General features: G+C 43.7%; 1 long non-coding RNA gene across 2 annotated transcripts in view; it reads right to left on the bottom strand.

Moving 5' to 3' along the window:
* The window catches only part of LOC104980044, a 17982-nt gene that overhangs the window by 14240 nt on the left and 1372 nt on the right, over nt 1-2370 (bottom strand). The window contains exon 2 of one of the 2 annotated variants that reach the window (XR_824213.1): nt 2283-2348. This is a non-coding gene — a long non-coding RNA (uncharacterized LOC104980044). Of the gene's footprint in view, nt 1-1428; nt 2349-2370 lie in introns of those variants that run through there. The other variant, XR_824214.1, reaches the window with a different exon arrangement.

Here is a 2370-nt window from a genome sequence, read left to right as displayed (position 1 = left end):
TGTGATAAGTACAAGGAAGTGAATTATGAGGTAATACGAATAATTGATTTAGACTGAACCAAGTGTCAGGCCTTGGCTGAGATGGTTGGATGGCATCACCGACATAATGGACATGAGTTTGAGCAAGCTCCGGGAGCTGGTGATGGACAGAAAAGCCTGGTGTGCGACCATGGGGTCACAAAGAGTCAGACGCGACTGAACTGAACTGAAGGGTCAGGCCTGGGGCTTCCCAGGTGGCTCAGTGGTAAAGAATCTGCCAGCCAGTGTTGGAGATGTGGGTTCAGTCCCTGGGGTGGGAAGATCCCCTGGAGAAGGGAATGGCAACCCATTCCAGTAGTCTTGCCTGAGAAATCCCATGGACAGAGGAGCCTGGTGGCTACAGTCCAATTAGTCACAAAGAATTGGGCACAACTAAGCGACTGAGCACACAAACACCAGGGTTAGGCCCAGTCTTTCTGATGAATTAATATTTAGAATGTGGTTGAAGAACACGTAGGAATTGGCCTCTGTGTGCCAAGGAGAGAAAGTTTCTAGATAGAGGGACAACATCTGCAGATGACAGATGTTGAGTTTAGCTGCGAGACTCAGAATGCGTACGGCTCAGACCTCATCTCTGAATCTCTATGTAGCACAGTGCCTGGCACGGAGAGGGACCTGAGAAATTCTTACTGAAAGAACCAAAGAAACCAAGGCACCTTCTATTTCCTAACTGTCGTAGATAATGTTAATCCAAGTCATTTCAAAATTTTCTCCCACAGTTCACTGCAGAATCACTTTCTTATTTGTGTTACAACAGGCAAAGCTGCTATAACAAAAAGCTGTAAATACATGAAAGCTCAACACAAGAGATTTTTTTTTTCATTCTTCTCTCATATAACAATCTTGAGAGGATGCTGAGATCAACAGGGCACAGTTCTCTTCCATCCAGGTATCTTCCATTTTAAAGTCTTGCCTTCTCCAGAACCTGGTCATCATCTTCCAGCTGGCAGAGTAAGTGAGAGCATCTGTTGACAGATTTTCCAGGCCAGGCCTGGATATGTGCACGTCGTCTTCTGCTCACTTTCCATTGTGGGAGAGCATAGACACATGGCCACACCGACTTTATGGGGGATGGAGAATGTCCTGTAGGTGTATGGCCAACAAAGAGGACACTATGTCTGCACCGCAAAATATATCCCATTATGTGTCCAATTCTCTGGTACATTCCTCAAGAACCTCAAATTAACCAGATAAAAAAGAACTCTAGATTTCTCACTCTCATCAAGTCTTTCATTCACCGAATGGCACCACCATCTATGCAAGTTGCATAAGGTGGTCTCTTAAAAGTTATTCTTTTTTTAAAGTATTTATTTTTATTGCTTTTATTTGGCTGCCCTGGGTCTTAGTTGCCACATGTGGGATCTAGTTCTCTGGCCAGGGACTGAACTTGGGCCTGAGGTATTCAGAGTTCAGAGTCTTAGCTACTGGACCACCAGGGAAGTCCTGAAAATTATTCTTGATTTGTTTCTTATTCTCGTCTTCCTCATGGAGTTCTTCAGGAAGTTCTTTCAATTCCACCTCCAAAACATCATAAACCAATCTACTTTATGGCCACTGTCTTAGTTCAAGCATCATAATCATCTGGGCTATTCCAACAGCCTCTTAATAACTGTTCACGTCTGCACTTTCACTTGTCCATATTTAATTCTCCATACAGCAGAGTCTTATCTTTAAAAACATAAATTTGATCAGACCCCTCTTTAGTTTAAAACCTTCCAGTGGCTTAGAATAAAATCCAAAGTTCTCATCATGACCCTAAAGGTGTATATCAGCAGTCCCCAACCTTTTTGGCACCAGGAACCACTTTCTAGGAAGACAATTTTTCTACGGACCAGGGTAGGGGAGAGGGGATGGTTTCGGGATGATTCAAGCGCATTACACTTACTGTGCACTTTGTTTCTATTATTATATCAGCTCCACCTCAGGTCAGGCATCAGATTCCAGAGGCTGGGGACCGCTGGCGTAGATGATACAACCCTCTTCACCTTTCCGACCTCATCCTTTACTGCTCTCTCCTACTCTCCCTGCTCCAGCTACAATGACCGAGCTGCTTCTTGACCACGTCTACCTAGCTTCTACTTTAACACTTTTACAACTGCTGTTTCATCTGCCCAGAAAGTGACCTGGATCTCCATAGACAGTTCCTTCTCATTTATCAGAGGTCTCAGCATCAGGGTTGCCACCTGGAAGACCTCTCCTGATCCTCTACTTTAAAAGTCCTGACACCCAGTTAATTCTCTTACCTCAGCATTGTTTACTTTCTTAGTATCCACAAACTGCTTTTCTTTCTTTAGTTTCTGCTGCTCTTTCTAACAAAAAAAAAAAAAAAAA

This window comes from Bison bison, unplaced genomic scaffold (assembly GCF_000754665.1).
Source record: "Bison bison bison isolate TAMUID 2011002044 unplaced genomic scaffold, Bison_UMD1.0 scf7180017864495, whole genome shotgun sequence".
NCBI lineage: Eukaryota > Metazoa > Chordata > Mammalia > Artiodactyla > Bovidae > Bison > Bison bison.
This window is presented reverse-complemented; position numbering and strand designations above follow the sequence as displayed.